The sequence below is a fragment of the Rattus norvegicus genome, chromosome 6 (assembly GCF_036323735.1).
Source record: "Rattus norvegicus strain BN/NHsdMcwi chromosome 6, GRCr8, whole genome shotgun sequence".
Taxonomy (NCBI): Eukaryota; Metazoa; Chordata; class Mammalia; order Rodentia; family Muridae; genus Rattus; species Rattus norvegicus.
The window spans coordinates 31,260,609-31,278,775 of NC_086024.1; the positions used below are offsets into that span (position 1 = coordinate 31,260,609).

At 46.5% G+C, this 18,167-nt stretch overlaps 1 protein-coding gene across 3 annotated transcripts in view; it reads right to left on the minus strand.

Moving 5' to 3' along the window:
• Mapre3 (microtubule-associated protein, RP/EB family, member 3) overlaps nt 1–18,018 on the minus strand; it is a 44,891-nt gene extending 26,873 nt beyond the window's left edge. For all 3 annotated transcript variants that reach the window (XR_010052059.1, XM_008764513.4, XM_008764512.4), the window contains exon 1: nt 18,002–18,018. The gene's annotated coding sequence lies outside the window, so the exon portion shown is untranslated. The remainder of the gene's footprint in view (nt 1–18,001) is intronic.
• Nucleotides 18,019–18,167: the final 149 nt, after the last annotated feature.

The following is an 18,167-nucleotide window of genomic DNA, read 5'->3' on the forward strand; positions in this document are numbered from 1 at the left end:
GTAATAGGATCTGATGCCCTCTCCTGCTATGCAGGCATACATCCAGACAGAGTACTCAAGAAGGTGGGCAGGCACAACCTTCTGTATAGTGCCCAGCTCAGCACAGTAGCCCATTTCTTCTTGGAGAGGCTTCCCAAGGCTCTGAAGACTAGAGGATGTTTCCTGATGCCCAATAAACCAGTCTTCATAGCCTTTTCTTCTTAGGGGGTAAAGAAAAACTCAAGAACAACATCTGTGGTGGTTTGAATAAAAATGGCCTCCACTAGCCTATAGGGAGTGGCACGGGTAGGGGGTGTGTGGCCTTGTTGGAAGTGTCTCACTGTGGGAAGGGTTTGAGGTTTGAGAAGCTCAAGCCAGGCCCAGCATCTCACACTCTTCCTGCTGCCTGTAGATTCAGATCCAGAACTCTCAGCTCCATGTCTGCCTCCACTGTTATGATGATGGATTACATCTCTGAACTGTAAACCAGTCCAATTAAATGTTTTCCTTTGTAAGAGTTGCTATGGTCATGGTATCTCTTCACAGCAATAGAATCCTAAGGCATCATCCCACCATGAAAGGTAAGCCAGTGACTTCTCAAGACTTGACTTCTGTATCAATCTGGAACACATAAAAGCTAGAATGGTAGTCTATTTATGGAAGAGTTTCACAGCAATTCGTGATAAAGTCAGGACTTCCCTGCAGATAATGCTGAGTCAGTGCATAGCTCTCTCCTAGGTCAAAGGGGCACAAAAGAATGGAATCCTTTTCTGCTAAGGACTGGCAGGATCCCTTTTGGCTTTGGATGAGCCAAGTCTGACCTCAAGACAGAAACCTTTTCTTCTTGCTGCTCCCGACCAGCAAGAAGCTGTCACTGCTTAACACTACAGTTTCCCCTCCTCTCCAGAAGCTTCATTATTTTCTCTTGGGTTCCAGAACGTTGTGATGGGTTAAATGCAGTGTGAAGACCAAAAATTGTTAAAAAGTGCTGCCTTCTTATACAGATATTTAAACAAAAAATCCCAAACCCCAAGCCCCAAAAAATCCCATCGATGGGGGCGGGTACAAGCCCTGCTTAACTGGTTGGTTTCTTCTGCTGACAGTTCTAAAGCAGATAAATGTAGCAGCATCCTTTCTTGATGATCAGATATGCAGATTTTAAAAATTAGGAGGATAGCTATTATCTCAGCCTGTCACAGAATGCCGAGATGGAGGAAATGACCTTGAATTTAAAGGCCATTAAGGAGGGTCTTGACCACCAAGTCAGGGGCTGACCCATGAGCAATGCTGGTGCCCTGTTACCATAGCACAGCCCAGTGGGTTGGGAGGCACATCTTGGGGGCTGGGAATCCTGATTGGCAGGGTGCTTGTCTTGCTTGATCAGCGCTGCATACACAGCACAGTAGTGTGGGCTGGGATGCCAGCATTAGGGAGGTGAAGGCAGGAGGAGCTTCCTCAGTTACACAGGAAGTTCTAGGGCAGACTGTTGGGGTGGGGAAGTGTCAGGTGACAGTGTTGTCTGTAAAGTTGGCTGCAAGATAGGTTCTTTTGGTATCTTTTAACCTTAAACCAGTGGTTTTCAACCTGTGGGTTACAGGGAGTAGCATATCAGATATTTGTATTATGATCCATAACAGCAGCAAAATTACAGTTATGAAGTAACAATGAAAGTAATGTTATAGTTGGGGTCACCACAGCACGAGGAACTGAATTAAAGGGTCACTGCATCAGGAAGATTGACATCACTGCCTTACACTTTGTCTTCTAAATTACAACAAGTATTCAAAAGGCTCTTCTTAAAGGCGAAATCTACCAACTAGCCTCTCAAACCTTCATGTAACGACAGAGGAGCTGAAGTAAAAGTAAGCCTAGATGGGCCAGTCATGGGGGTGCACACCTTTAGTTCCAGCACTCAGAAGGTGAGACAGGCAGGTGGATCTCTATGAGTTCCAAGCTAGTCAGGGTTACACAGTGAGACCTTTTGTAGACAGGGTAGGGACACAGCAGAGAGCCTGTGAACTGCCCAGAGAACTGGCCAGAACCCCACACTGTCCCCAGAATGGTTGCCTGCTGTCACCCTTGTCTAGGGCCTCATGTCACCTTTGTCTAGGGCCTCATCCTAAAATTGAGTTTGGGAGCCTAGGAACCCCAACATTCCCATCCTAATGAATTATTCACTCATCCATTTATGAGTTATCAAATCTCTTTTGAAATTCTCAACTTTATATTCAACCATGAGAAACTTTTAAAACTGGCAGGAGTGTTTTCTAGCAGATACATTTAATGTCAAGAATTAATTCTCTTTCTTGGTCCCAATCTACTGCTTTGAAGTCAGTGTCCCTTTCATCTGTAAATGTGAAAATAAACATTAATAATGGATGCCTTTCGTTCCCTCCAAGCAGGAAGTATTATTTACTTCTGAGGAAGAAAGCATTCTTTTTCAGAGCTGGAGAGACAGGCAGGAACAGAATGGGGACTCTGCTTCTGAAGATCTTGATGTGAGTGTGTGTGTGTGTGTGTGTGTGTGTGTGTGTGTGTGTGTGTGTGTGTATGTGTGTGATTTATTTTTATTTTATGTGCATTGGTGTTTTGCCTGTATGTATGTCTGTGAGGGTGTTAGATTATGTAGTTACAGACAGTTGTGAGCTGCCATGTAGGTGTTGAACATTGACCCTGGGTCCTCTGGAGGGACCATTGGTGCTTTTAACTACTGAACCATCTCTTCAGCCCCTTGATATGTTTTCAAATGGCCTGAAACCTTCAATAGCAATAGCACATGGTCGTGTGGCCCTGGACTGATTCACCTCTAGGTGGAAGTGCTTAGCATGGCGCTCCTCAGCCCTTCACTCCTCCCTTCTGACCAACACCCGGGTGGCTTGTTTGCCGAGAATCTCAGCACCTGCCACAGAGCCTGCAAGTCAGTATGAAAACCTGCCCATCACCTCCCACCCCTCTCACCCTCAGACTATGTCCACTTCTTGTGACATCTCTCTGCTGGCCAGTATCTTCTACACCAGCTTTGTAACTGCATAAACATCCTCCTTGGCCCAAGCCACAGGTTCCTCTCTGATCCACCATCACCTCAACACTTGAAGGCAGCGTAGTATCTACGTGGGTTACATTCCCATGCCTTCTATCCTTATTATCTTACTTTTTGGGTGTGTGTGCAAGATGTTGTGTGTGTCATGGCATGCATGGGGGTCAGATAACATTTTGGGGAATTGGTTCTCTGTTGCTACCTTATAGAACCTGGGAGTTAGACTCATGTCATCTGGATGGAGTGCCTTTGGACACTTTTAATCACTGCTCATCTGGACCTGCTTGCATTTTTCTGCTTACAGAGAGTAATGTGGTCCACACAACCCCAGTATTTTCCCAATTCTGCCTTTCTCAGGCTTTAAGGAATAGCTTCTGCCAGGAATGCCCTGAGATGTAGTGACCAGACCCACCTCTCCTCCCACACCCTTCAGGGTTATAGACTGTGCTAAGTCCCCCAAAGTATCCATACCCTCGTGCCAGGAAACTTTGACTCTATTCCTCTGAACGGCAAAGAGGACTTTATAGTGTAATGAAATTGAGTACCTGGGGGTGGAAAGACTTTTCTGGATTATCTAGGTGAATCCAGTGGGTTCAAGGAAAGCTGGGTGGTCAGGGAGGGTGACAGATCAGAGTGACTCATATCCATGAGTTAAGGAGGGCAAGGAAACACATTTTCACCTATCACCTACAGAAGAAATTCTCTGCTAGCATGTGAACTTTGACCCACTGAGTGTCCTACAACTACAATACGTAATTTTCACAAGCTGGCTGGCTAAAACAAGATATTATTTCCTTACTATCCTGGAGACCAAAAGTTCCAGATCCAAGTGTTGACCCTCCCAACTCTTCCCTCTGAAGACTCTGGGGGATATGCTCCTGACTTCTCTTCTAGCTTCTGGGGGCTTTAGCCATCCCTTGGCTTATAGCACCCACTCCAATCTCTGCCTCTGTGGTCTGCAGTCTCCTTCTCTTTCTTAAAATTTCTCTATTTCTCCTTTTATCGGGATGCACATACAGACAGGTGTGTGTGTGTGTGTGTGTGTGTGTGTGTGTGTGCGCGCGCGCGCGCGTCTGTCCATCCATCTGTCTGTCAGTCTGCCTGCGTGCCTGGAGACAGAGCCCAGGGTCATGTACAACGTGGGTAAGTGCTCTATCAGCGGGCTACTGAGCTACATCTCATCCCCAGCAGGGAGGTCTGAGTGCACTTAGGGCCCACCAAGGTAACCCAGCTTCAAGATCTTTACTGTTTTGCTGTTTGTTTTTGAGACAATGTCTTTCTATGTTACCCTGGCTATCTTGGAACTTACTAGGTAGACTAGGATGGCCTTGAACTTACAGAGATCTATCTGCCTCTGTGGAGAAAGAATCTCTTCTGTGCTGTGTAGAAGGGTCACCTGTCATTAAGAAGCTTAGGCAGGAAAATAGGAGGGAGGGGGAGAAGATTCTGAGATAGAGTCAGGCTGAGGGTCTCATGAACATGAGAAAAGTAACCGACCACCTTAGTATAGATAGGAACTTAGAATAGAATAAACAGGAGTATTAAGTTACGAGCTAGGGGGAACAAGTCAAAGCTTATGGCCTAGGCAATTACTCATAGAAGACTGAGTGCCAGAGTCATTATTTTGGGGAACAAAGTGGCAGGGCAGAAAAGCTCATAGGTACAAATGATGCCCAACGTGGTAGGCATGTTATCCAAACAGGCAGAAATCCAAGTTTACAACAAAATACTCAAGTATCAGACAAATCCCTGGGAGGAAAAGCCCGAGGTTACACCTCTGCCTCTCAAGTGCTGGGTTTAAATGTGTGTATCACCAGCTCTTTAATTTAACTACATGTTTTGGCATAAAAGTAATGTTCTTTGTTTTGTCATCTGAAGCAGTGTCTCAGGTTCTGGGGTTTAGGATGTTCTGGGCGGCACCATTCAGCCCACTAACCCATCGATAGACACTTTGTCCTTTCGTTTTCCAGAGCCCTAAGATGATACATATGCTGTTCACTTGTAAGGGCTGCGATTGAAAATCATCACACAAATGACATCACCTGTTACTGGGACCAAAGCCAAGCAATCTCTGTTGTATGGCTCTGAAGCGCTCACTCCGGTTATGGCAGTTGTCTCACTGGCTGTGGCTGGCACTTGTCTGGTGTGGTGCTCTCAAGAGCCTACTTCTGCCATGCTACCTCTTACAGGAATAGCTTCACCTGCTCAGACTGACTTTCTCAGGAGTCTCTCTGGACAAGTGTGTGCACGTGGAGAAATGAGGCACAGAAAAGAATCTTATGGAAATTCTGTGGGCAAGAGTATCATGTAGTACCTCAGTGGCTTGGAGCATGGCCAGGCGGGACCTAGCGGACTCTTGACCTAGCCTTCTACAGAAGGGGAGAAAATGATTTGAGCAGCATGTGTCTCAACAGCCTTCCTCAAAGTAGAAGCACACGTAAGCAAGCGTAAGCAGCACCTGGCACTAAGCAAGTGGTACCCAGGCTGAAAGAGATGGACTTTAGGACCCTGGATGCCCCTGCTCTTTCTCTGTATCAGGACACCAGTAGCTGAAGCAGAGCAAGACTTTGATAGCTTGGTGGTTAGTGCTTCAGCAAGCCTGGTGGAAGTACCTCTCAGAGTGTTATATATCAGCTTGACACAGGCAGAAGCCATCATCTGAGAGGAGAGGCCTCTGCTTCTACCACGCTGGGCTGTAGGGCATTTTCTTTTTATTTTTTGGTTCTTTTTTTTTTTTTTTTTTTTTTTTTTTCGGAGCTGGGGACCGAACCCAGGGCCTTGCGCTTCCTAGGTAAGTGCTCTACCACTGAGCTAAATCCCCAGCCCCTGTAGGGCATTTTCTTAATTAGTGACTGATGGGGGAGGGCCCAGCCCACTGTGGTCTGGGCTGTTGGTCCTGAGTTCTGTAAGAAAGCAGGGAGAGCAAGCCGTAGGGAGCAGGTCAGTATATGGTACTCCTCCATGGCCTCTGCATCATCAGCTCCTACCCTGATTGAACTCCTGCCCTCACTGCTTTGATAATAAACTGTTATATGAACTGTGAGTGAAATAAGCCCTTTCCTCCCCAAGTTGCTTGGTCATGGTGTTTCATCCCAGCCACAGTGACCTGACCAGGACAGGGTAAGTTCAGAACAAAGTTCCTGATATTTTATTTCGGTTGGTTGGAAATAATGCACTTGGGGACAAACCAAGCCTGCGCCGTGGGAGCAACAGCAGTGGTTCCCATAGGACTCCCACCCTGGAACTGGAACAGGACTGCTGGAAACCCTGGGGCAGATGATTCTAACTTAGTCAGGGAACCTGCAAGAAAATGCTTCCCATGTTCACCAAGGTTAGCAGTGCGGATGCAAGAAGTCTTCTTTAGGAGACTTGCGGAGTGTCACCCAGAGGACCTCACAGCTGTGATGTGTGAGCGTGAGCACACGTGCACACATGCTCCTGGACGGTGACTACTAGGGCTGCTTGAAGAGACCATGAAGTGTTAACGCTCACCCAAACTATGCCTTAGGATGACTTCTGAGTAGTATAATTAAAGATGGTTTTATTTTATTTCCAAGTTTTTGACACATGATCTATGTAGCCCAGCCTCAGCTTAAGTGTTGGGGTTACAGGTGTGTGTCACCATGCCCAGCCTAACTCATTTTACTTCTCTTACTTACCCTTTTTAACTCTCGATTTTTCTATAAATTAAAATTAGTTTAGTAAGATCTCAATTTGTTTGTTTTAATTTATTTATTTTTATTTTATGTGTTTGAGTGTTTGCTTTCCTCTGTGTGTGTGTGTGTGTGTGTGTGTGTGTGTGTGTGTGTACTGCACACGTTTGGTGGCATAGTTCCCTGGGAACTGGAGTTGCATGTGATTGTGAGCCACCACACGGGCCTGTGTGCACTGCAGGTGCTCTCAGCCTCTGTGATCTCTCCAGCCCCTCACGGTGTCAGTTTGTTTGTTTGTTTTGGGGGGCTGAAACCCTGAAACCACAAGCCAACACACATCTTTCCTGTTGACATGGTGGTTCCAACAGGTAACATGTCACTATGTCTGAAGGCTACCACAGGAGCCCTATGCTAGAGTGCATCAGAGGTGGAAGCCACACAGTGCTCTACTGTGGAGTGGCATGCACGGAACACCCTCATGTTATGGAGAGGAACTGAGATCAAAGAGACTTGATCTTCTCAAAGACCCAGAACTCTAACTCCAGGCTCAAGGGTCCACTGCACTGCAGCCTATTAGCTGTCATCTTTCCCTTGATTTTACCCAAGCGTGAGCCAAGCACTAATGGTTCTCTCCCAGACAGGGTAGGAAAGGGGGTGAAGATGGGCATGAGGCTGTTTACAAAGAACCCATTTGATTCTCCTAAAACAATGCACCTCGCTCTACCCCACCTGGCTTGAGGCCTGCTCAGGGCTGTTTGCTCCTTCCTGTGGGGACTGGCTGGGAGCCAGGCTCCTGCTTGGGCCCTGGCTTTCAGGAAAGGACATCAACACAGCGTGCAGACAAGGGTTAGATTCCGTGTAGGGCCCAGGCATAGGGCCCAGGAGTTGGTGTGGCCCTGCTTTTCCAGCTCCTAGCACATGCTCCAACCTGACCTCCCTCAGGCTTTCACCCTGTGTGCTGAGGGTCATCAGCCCTGTGACTGCTTTGCAGCATTAGCTGGGCAAACATCCTCTTCCATTGTCCAGCATGGCAGGACTGTGAGTCCAGCAAGTGAAAGGGCACAAGGGAGGTTGTCAGCCAGGATCAGGGTCGAAGTAGATGATCTAGGAGGACATCAGGACAGAGGGCTCCTTGGAGGGTGGAAAACAGGTGAGAAAAAAGGATAGCCACACACAGGTGTCAAGTTTACACACTGCACCAAGTACCCAGTTCAGGGCAGGAGCGAGGGTGGAAACTCACAAAACTGCACTGAGATCCAGTCAGGGGTACACTTGTCTTGAGGACACAGAGATGGTCCTCCTCCACTGACAAAGGGCCAAATAGGAACAGCTTGGAAGGGCATGGGGGCAGAGGATGAGAAACAACCTGACCCACACCTGCTCATCTAGGATATAGCTCTGGAACCTGAGGGAGATCAGTGTCAAAGCAATAAGCTGTACCATGAAGCTCTTCTCTTGAGGTTTTAGCTATTAAAGATGAGGCTGGTCATGTATGCCCATTTAAAACAATCTGAGGACTCCACAAAGGTAAACAAATATAAAGGAAGCTATGGCTTGAACTTACAACTCCAGTGAAGAAGCCTCTATTCTCTAATGTCCTTGAGGCTCACCCCGCCTCCCCATCCCGTCTTCTGTTCTCACTAGGCCTAAATTACTCTGCCTCCTTATTCTTATGGGCAACCAGCTCTGCTTAAACCTGCATCCTTCCTTTCTTTCACCTCTGCTCTAATAGCCATTCTAAATTCTGCCTCCTCAGAAACTCTGCCTTGAGAATGTCACACCACCCCAACCCCGGTGCCCCTCCCCTGGTGTGTCTCTGGGCCAGCACGGAGTCCTGGCCCATTATGAATTCATACGCCCAAATGGGCCTTTGCCCCTGAACAATAAAACTTTTATTCATCTCCAATGTCCAGGCTAAACCCACACTGTGGTTAATTCAAGCCTTCAAGACCTTCATCTCCCACCAACATCCCCTTCATTCCTCCTCAGCAAACAGCCTCGGCTGTCAGAAGAGGTGAAGGCCATTACTTACCAGATGCCAGCCATCTTCCCTGAACTTTACCTATTGGACAGAAAAACTATTTTCTCTTTCCCCAGTCTTAGAAGTGGAAGAGCCCCTGCCCATGAGGGTCCTTCCCTGTATCTCAAAGACAGTTCTTTTCTGTCCCCTTTTCCCTTTCACTGAACAGTTGTCTCCAAACACAATTGTTCCATGGCACATAATCACAGGAGATTGGCTCCAGGATCTTCCAGTGGATGCTAAAGTCCTCTCGTGCTCAGTTCTATAAAGCAGCCAATTCCCCGCAGGCAGCCTGGGCATAGCACCCCCTATACTCTAAGTCAGGGTCAGGGTCAGGGTCAAGCGGGTGGTGCAGGAGGAAACAAGAGGATTAGCTGTAATACCTAAGGCAATGACTGTCCACTGTAATACCTAACGACAGGACAGCACATGTCACCAGATTCAGCACAGTACTCTGAGTATATGGCAAATTCAAGTTTTGCTTTTGGGTTGGTTAAATTCATAGATATGAGGGGCCATTGAATATGTGAAGTCCTCTTCAAAAAATCACTGAAAGTTAGCTGGATCACCATTAATGCATAATAATCATACATCTTGCATACATACATATATAATGCATACAAGTCAGAGGAAAACACTTGGGAGGCACTTATCTCTGCTTACAAGGCCTCATGAAGGTAACATGCACGTTCATAAGAATAACTTAGAAACCTGGAAACTATGCCTTCTGGGGATACAGGTCTTACTGAGTTGTCTCACAACGCCCTAGAGTGCTATTTCAGGGCAGCACAACACATCTCCATCCTTAGCAGTGGTCCTGTCTCTTAAGGTGCTAATAGTATACCTCAAGTGTAAGCTTTTGGCTGTGGCCTCTACTAATCTAAAATCACAACACATCAGAGACAAAATCAGAGTTCTTGGCAGATGGCAATAATTGTCAAAGAAGGGGATGAGGGCTAGCAGCCAAGAGTCTGGTGCTGCAGGGACGTCTGGCTACAAGATACATTTTACACCCTGGAGATAAGCCTTCAGCACAACACTGCTCATACTGGAAGGAATATTGGGTTTCATCTAGTGGTCCAAGATCTGCCTCTTCCACATGGCAACACACACATTAGTCCTAACTATGATCTTGCTGACTTCAATACCAGCTAAGATTTCACTGCTTACTCACCAGGAAACACCACTACAAGGTGACTAGGGCATTATGTTATAATTATATCATATTACAAGGTGACCAGGACAACAATGCCCGCACAATAAGGTGGCTGCTTATTCAACAATTACTTGGTAGTGGAGCTTTCTAGCCAGACAGAGCCAAAGACTTGTTCTAATAATTCCAAGCAGCAGGGCTTGGCATCTGCCCGGTCTGGGATAAGTGTTAGGGGAGTCAGAACCACTTGGAAGAAGAGAAACATCCTGCTTAGCAAACATTTATTGCAGCACAAGCCAAGCTGTAGACAGGCCATATGTTCTTCAACTCCACGCCCTGGATCTCCAGGAGAAGGTTAGAAGTCTCTCTTCTCTAGGATTTAAAGTTGAACAGACTCCACTACTAGCAAAAGCCTAACGTAGACAATCATGTCCATCCTGGAAAAACAATGGCTCTCTGAGCTAATGGCCAAACGAAATGGGACCATGGACAGAGAAAGGAAGGAGGCCATGCAGGTCTGAGCAGAGACAGTTTGGGCAGGAATACATACACCCTATACAAGGTAAAGCCTAAAGGTAGGCCCCAGAACACTGGGGATCTGGCCACTCAGAGAATCTGGAAAGGCATGGGAGGGAGGCAGGCCACTGAAAGCAGAACCCTGATTAATGCCAGCTGACAAATGTCTACAGCAAAAGTTAGGAGGAAATATGGCTATTTTAAGACCCGCTTTAAAACATATTTTTATTATGTGTGTGTTTTTATTTGTATGCCTTGTCTGCATGTATGTATATGTACCACATACGTATAAGTGTCCAAGGAAGGCAGATGAAGGAACTGGGTGTTCAGGACTGGAGTTTTAGAGGGTGGTGAGAACTCTCACCTTTGCTGAGAACTGAGCCTGGGTCTTCTGCAAGAGCAGCCAGGACTTATAGCTTCTGAGCCATTGTTTCCTGTCCAATTCCCATGTTCTTAACAATAATTATTTCACATTTTCTTTCTTCAAGTGAGATTGTTTCATCTATAGATGGACTCAAAGATGTTCATCTGTGTTTTTTTTTTTTTTTTTTTTTTTTTGGTTCTTTTTTTTTGGAGCTGGGGACCGAACCCAGGGCCTTGCGCTTCCTAGGTAAGCACTCTACCACTGAGCTAAATCCCCAGCCCCTTCATCTGTGTTTTTAAGACACATCCAGGGGTTGGGGATTTAGCTCAGTGGTAGAGCGCTTGCCTAGGAAGCGCAAGGCCCTGGGTTCGGTCCCCAGCTCCGAAAAAAAAAGAACCAAAAAAAAAAAAAAAAAAAAAGACACATCCAACATGCATAAGGCACATGCTGTGCTCTCTCAAAAGATAAATGAAGTGGCCACCTAAAGAAACAGCTCACAGAACTGCATAAAATCCTGGTGAGAGCAAAACCAAACAGCCATTAAAATGCTGCATAGCAGACCAGGGATGTAGCTCAGTGGGCAGAGCACTTGCCTCACAGGTACAAACCCGAGCAACTCAAACCCAGGTGTGGGGCGTGGCTGTGAGCTCAGTGCTGTGGGGGCTGAGGGAGCTGGAGCTTAAGCTTATCCTCCAGTGTGCAGCAAGTTTGAACTCAGCCTGGGACATAGAAGACCATGCCTCGAAATAAACAAACAAAACTTAAATAAATACCTTGAAGCAGGGACGGGGGATGGGTATTACAAGATGGCTCAATGAGTAAAGGTGCTTTCAGCCAAGTTTGAGGACCTGGATTCAATCTGCAAACCCCATGTGGTTGAAGGAAAGAACAGAGAGCCATCTTATGTGAGCTGCCCTCATGGTATGTGGATAGTCCTCAATAAATAAATACTGCAAAACATTTTTTTTTTTGGAGCTGGGGACCAAACCCAGGGCCTTGTGCTTGCTAGGCAAGCGCTCTACCACTGAGCTAAATCCCCAACCCCTGCAAAACATTTTAAAGTCTAAATGTCTTGTGATTTTTTTTAGTGATTTCTCTATTACATGGAATCAATATGTCACTGGTTTAAAATGTTAAGAAACACTGAAAGACATTAAGAAAAACCAGCAGTACATAATCGGTGATAATCATTTATAATTGGTGGGTACTTTCCTGATAATTTTACATATCCCAGATTTTAATAGAGTGGCATCCTTGACATACTATTTCATAGCTTGCTTTTTTCCCAATGGTCATGTAAGAACTTCTGATGTTAGTGTGTGTGTGTGTGTGTGTGTGTGTGTGTGTGTGTGTGTGTGTGTGCGTGCATGAATGTGTGTGACTGTATGTGTGAAAATGTGAGTGTGTGAGTGTGTGCAAGTGTATAGGTATGTGTGAATGTGTGTAAATATGTAGTGTGTGTATATGTATGTAAGTGTGTGTGTGTGTGTGAATGTGTGTGTATGACTATGTGTGTGTTTGAGACAGGGGCTTGAGGTACGGCCCAGGCTGGCCTTGCTCTTGGATCTTCCTGCTTCAGTCCATTGAGGGCTAGAATTATAGACACATGTCACTATGCCTGGATTCAGTAATATTAGACAAATGTTTTTAATACCTATGTAGTATTTTATTTCTATGAACTTGACCAGTCCTCCATGTCATACACTTCTGGTTGTTTTACTTAATTTTTGAGGGTGGGGAAGATTTAGACAATTGTAGTAGGGCTCACAATGTAGCCCTGGCTAGCCTGTACAGACCAGTACAGAGATGAGGACGGCCTTGAACTCACAGATATCTGCCTCCTAAGTGCTGGGATTAAACATGCCCAGCACTTCTGGCTGCCAATAATTCAAATATTTTTATATTATTAATACTGGTGTATTAATAAAAATCTATGTAGTTTTAAATACATCTTTAACCAAAGATTCTGAATAGTTTGAAAAAGGCAATTTGTGGTCTAAGGACACGTGTCCTTTTAAGGCCTGGGGTGTGTGTATATGTGTATGTATATATATGTGTATATAGGTGTATGTGTATGTATATATGTGTGTATAGGTGTATGTGTATGTATATATATGTGTGTATAGGTGTATGTGTATGTATATATATATGTGTGTATGTGTATGTGTATGTATATATATATGTGTGTATGTGTATGTGTATGTATATATGTGTGTGTATAGGTGTATGTGTATGTATATGTGTGTATAGGTGTATGTGTATGTATATGTGTGTGTAGTCTAAAGTACTGGGCAGGTTTGGAGTTGTGCTTCTTGTTCAGCTATCTTATGCATAGCATGTAAATGGTATGTATTTCCTACACATTAGGAAATAGTTTCATGAAAACCATCCTGTGTGGAGTCAAAACACTGCAGATGGGCCAAGTCCTTTTTTTTTTTTTCGGAGCTGGGGACCGAACCCAGGGCCTTGCACTTGCTAGGCAAGCGCTCTACCACTGAGCTAAATCCCCAACCCCAGGCCAAGTCCTTCTTTACATGAGGGAAAGGGAGCATCCAGAACTTAGAACACTGATGTTAAGGCGTTGGAAAACAACATCTAGGCAGTTCAGCAAAGTTGGTAGGGCATGGTCTAGTGCGATCAGGATCTAGTGCGTGGCAAGAACTGGCCAGTCAGCTGCACACAGGAAAAACCCACTCTTGGCCGCAGGATGCCTCACCAACCCTGGACAGCTACCATGCAGATTTGTACTCTCAGCCAAAGAAAGCCTGGGCGATCGACTGTAAATTAGTTGTTGTAATCCACGCTCCATCTGGGTAAGGACCCAAAGCTCATGCTCAACTGATAAGTATGTCATCTTTCTTTAATCAACAGGACACCTGGCTAAACAGGACATGGCTAACTGATGACAAAATTAGAGATTCAACATCACTTGGTGAATTCTTATCATACCATGGTAGTCATTTCTTTCTAGGTTTACTTAGTTTGTATGCTTGACTGTTTTGCCTGCATGCATATGCACTGCCTGAGTTCCTACAGGTGGCTGTGAGCCAACATGTGGGTGCTGGTAATTGAACCCAGGCCCCAGAACAAGTGCCCCTAACCTTTGGGCTTTCTTCTTATTAGTCATTTCTGCCAGAAGCTGTTAATATTGAGTAATAGGACCTGATGGTGGGTACAGCTATCGTCACCGAGTGTGTCCATACTTCATCCATCCATCCATGACCTCTGCATCCCACAAGTACAGAGGCTGACCTGAATAAGGTCATGGTCCAAGGTGCACCTCACAGTAGAGGAAGTGAGCGAGGCCATGAGAGATAACTAATACGCCAGCTCTTAGCAGCTTTTCTATTTCAAATTAAGATCATCCCTCAGACTAGCCTCCCCAGCAGAAGGACCGAGCACCCCCACATTAACCAAAGCTGGGCTCTGCTCCAGTCAACTGCTCACGCCTGGCCATTCTGTCAGGCAAGCAAGTCAGCTGAATGCGTTGACACAAAGGCCCATTTCATAATACATTCTCTCATTTGGCAGTTGAAATGACACTGACACTCAAGTCTTTACTGGACAAATCTCTGCTTCTGTCAAACACATTAGAAGGCCTGAATTAGTTCATGACAAACTTTGAGACACTATTTTTAAATTAATGGCACCAACAAATGTAAAGAAAGATTGCTACCTACTACCAAGCAGCTACTTTACTTGCATCCTCTAACAACTCCTATGGGACAGCCAGCATCCAAGCTTACAGATGAGAAAACTAACACTTAGCAGTTATATAACCTGCCCAGTGTCACACAGCCAGGAGGTAGGAGGACTGGGATTTGGGCTCAGACAAACCTGTTTTGAGAGGCCAGATCAACTTAGTTTCCAAGGGATGGAGAGGAGAAATCCCTGTGGCTACCAGGACCTATGCAATGCTACATTTGAGGGCTGGGAGGTAGCCCTGAAGCTGTCCCTCAGGGTTGTTTCTACTCAGCCTCAACTCTGCTCCCTCTCCTTTGCTTTCCAGAATAAAGCAGCCTTGCAGCTAAGCTGAGAAGACGTCGGCACTCAGCTTGGCACTTGCTTTGTTAGTTGATGTGTAGTTTTAGAAAGAAGACCTCCCAAAGTAGGAACGTGTGAGGAAAAATTGTTATTTTTAAGGTGGCAAGAATAAATATTTAATTAGACACTTTGACATTACATTTTGCCTGGCCTTGCAACATCTCAGACAATAAAAAAAGCCTTTGTCTACAAGGCTAATTACAGACTACTAAATTATTTTTATTACAGCCCTTTATACTATTAAGTGTGACAAACATAGCATGGTGGCGGTGTAGAATAGCACTAGTCTGGAAATGTGAGTTCTAATCCTGACTCAGATACTAATAACCACTAACAGTCATCTGCATGGTGTACACAGTTGACAGTGCTCTCACATACCTTCTACATTAGTTAAGTCACCTTGGGGCAAATCACTTAACTCTTAGTGTCTCGTGTCAAAACCTAGAAATGAGAACATTAGGACATTTTCTGTCCTGTCCAGTCCCAACCTGTGTCTAAGGTCCTAACGAACGTTTCTATAAATGAACCAGAGCTCATGCATTTTGGCCCAAATATTCAGATCTTCTACTCAGTTTCTGAAAAAAGAAATGGTGCTTGCTTAAGTTTGGGGCTAATTCATAAGATGCTTGCTTCCAGATGTTTGCTGGATTTCTGGAGTGTGTCCTATTATGGCTCTGAGTTGGACTCCCATGTGGGAACTGTTTTGTTCATTAACAAGCATGCCTAAGCCTAGCTAATCACCTAAACCCACAAGGAGCAAGAGCTCGGAGAAAGGTGTCAGAGATCCCCACCTTGACAGTGCATGGGCTGTTAGGGGGAGCAGCCCTGGCATCTTCACAGAAATGGGAACAGCATTCTAACTTGAAGACACACAAATATCTCCCCTTGGAGGCTTGCTACTTCCTGCTTCTGATGTAGTTCGGAATACACACACACACACACACACACACACACACACACACACACTTACTTCACCTAAAAGCTGTGGATAAATTACAGGTTTGTCTCAAGATCAAGGAAACGCAGTCCTATAAAACCATAACATGTCACTCAGCTCTAGGTCTGACTTGTGCAAATCATACCTCTCTCCCTGATCTTAACAATTACCTACAATAGCAGCTGGCTAGGTGCACAAGAGAGGTCTCCGTCTTGCTTCTTAAGAGGACCGGTTTATAAAGCATTCAGTCATTAGCTCATAAAACACTGGTATGGATTTCAAAGACAAATTAACCCACATAGAAGCCAGTCTGATGCTCTGAAAGGGCACTATCCCACAGCAAGCTGCAAACGGAACATTGCACCTCACACTTGCCTGGTCTCTCTCTAGCCTTGACACATTTCCTTGCTCAATTCACCACCCTCCACCCCAGTAATAACACTGATTCCCAAAATACACTCGGCCCAAGAAGAGCAGCTCTCCAGCACAGCTGTCTCCTTCTGCCCTCCTCGGGTATTTGGGCGAGCTATGTGACACAGAGAGGACCAGAAGAAGGAATGTTAACTCCCAGGCCCCGGAGCTCCCACTGCACCACAGGCAGGCGCATCCCGCCAAACCCCAGACTGGCATTCCAAACAGAACAAACTCTACTGTTGGATGGAGGCTGTCATCTTCCTGAACTTCATCTCTATGTTTAAAACTAGGGCGACAGCCGTCTTTGCTACTGTAAACTAATCTGATGGGCATGGGGGCAGGGAGTGGCCCGGAGGAGGCTGCCAATAGGCCATGAGTGAGCAAAGTCTAAGTAAGAGCTTTGCCCCCAATCACTGTTTGCAACCTTAGAAACTCCTAATGAGTGGGTAGTTCCCAGTGAGTTTTAGGAGTGGACCATGCCCTCCTTTGTAGCCTGGAGCTAAACAAATAAACAAAAAATCCCAAACAAACCCAAAGCCTCTTATTCATCGGAACTGCCTTATACTACATTGAAATCTATGAGAGGAAAAAAAAAAAAAAAAGGAATCACTGGAAGCTGGCATTGAGGTACACACAGTAGTTAGGAGCCCTCGAGTTCAGGCATGTCTGTGAAGAACTTTCTGGTTATGAGCACAGACTAACTTCAGCCGAGTTTCTTGCTGGGAAAAAGAAAATAGCACGGGACTCTATTTCGACACTAGGTACTGTAAGCTTGTAGGTGGCTAACACAACCCTGGGAATCGCCCCCACCTTGCAACAGCCCCCACCGAGGCTCAGAGCTGTGGGAAGTAGGGATACAGGCCTCAGAGCCATGAGGGACTCTCAACTGCCCCTCCTCTCCACTCTGCTTAGACTGTCAAAACCCACTATTTGCATGGTTGGTTTCTCCATCAAATTTACAGGTATCGGAAATCAAGTCCTGCCAAAGCCCCTCGTACATTCAGTAAGTACTTGCTGCAAATATTACAGGTCTGTCTTCAAACCTCGCATATACCAAGGTTATAATGCGACTCTTTAAAGCGAAGACATTTAAAGAGTCCGGAAAGACGCTTATTCACACGCTCACACACACACAACGTACCGGAAGCACAAGAACTTAAGCTCCCAAATCAACCATGTCCCCCTCCCTCCACTCCTTTCTCATCCCTGCACAGTGTGGCCAGGGCAGTGGTTCAGCACACAAGAAGGCCACCACGCACGAGCTCAGTGCACCAATAGTATAGCTGATCACAACGTAGCTTGACCCTTCTCAGCAAAATCTGTTCCTAAAGCCGTGCCGGCTCTCTGCAGCTACTTAGAACTATCCAGGCCTGCTTTCCTACGCCAATTCTGGCACGAGCGGTTCAGGAGCAGGTGGGTAAGTGTCCTGGGGTCCCAAGGTTTGGACAGATACAATGTCCCCCTCCCCCAAGTCTCCACCTGGCTGTCTCCCTTGTCACTCTCTGGTTTATCACTTGGGAAAACTAGAAGCCGGGAGATGTCAGGCCCCGGAGTAAAGAGAAGGGACAAGGGACAAGGACAGACCGGAGGGAGTTTGAGGGAAAATACAAGGCCATGGGTAGAGGAGCGACAGCGCCACATCTAGAGGGGAAGAACCTCGAGGTGGGTCCGCAGGGAAGGAGAGAGGGAGGAGGACGGGGCAGGAGTGGTTGAGGAGGCCTGGCCCCGGAGGCCACCGAGGACAGGAGACCGGCGGAACGGGACACCGGTGGGGGTGGGGACGGGGGCCGGCGGGGATGGGGAGCCCGGTTCCCCTCCCCCAGCCCGGCCCGGGCCTCCCGCTGACTCAGCCCCACGGCGACCGTGGCCTCAGCCCGGACTCACAGTGCGCGAGGCGGCTCCGGCTGAGGCGGCAGGGGAGGGGATGGGAGGCGGGGGCGCTGCGGCAGAGGCTGCGGCTCCGGCCGGCGGCTCCGGGGCGGAGGGTCCTAGCAGAGGCCGCCGCGGTCTCCGGCTTCAACGCACCGAGACTGCGGGGGACGAGAGCACT